Below are 246 nucleotides of genomic sequence, written 5' to 3' on the forward strand. Positions count from 1 at the left end.
CTCCTATGTCTAAAAAGATGTGAGCACCAACTGGAAAAAACCACCTGCAGAGAAATAAGTGAGCTGCAGAGAGTAAAAGGGCCTGACCACGCGACAGCCACCTGGGGCAGGTGTTAGAGTCTGTCCAATTGATGCAATGCAGCCAGACAGTATTGTCAGAGCACGTCTCCATAGAAATGACACTCATATTGCTGGTATCAATTGCTAGACTTAGGAGACGGGCTGAAAGGTGTGTTTCATACGCAA

General features: G+C 47.2%; 1 protein-coding gene across 2 annotated transcripts in view; it reads right to left on the reverse strand.

The window, feature by feature from the left end:
• LOC142821594 (uncharacterized) overlaps positions 1-246 on the reverse strand; it is a 184,784-nt gene that overhangs the window by 102,838 nt on the left and 81,700 nt on the right. The gene's annotated exons all lie outside the window — the stretch shown is intronic.

Source organism: Pelodiscus sinensis, chromosome 31 (assembly GCF_049634645.1).
Source record: "Pelodiscus sinensis isolate JC-2024 chromosome 31, ASM4963464v1, whole genome shotgun sequence".
In the NCBI taxonomy this organism is placed as follows: Eukaryota; Metazoa; Chordata; order Testudines; family Trionychidae; genus Pelodiscus; species Pelodiscus sinensis.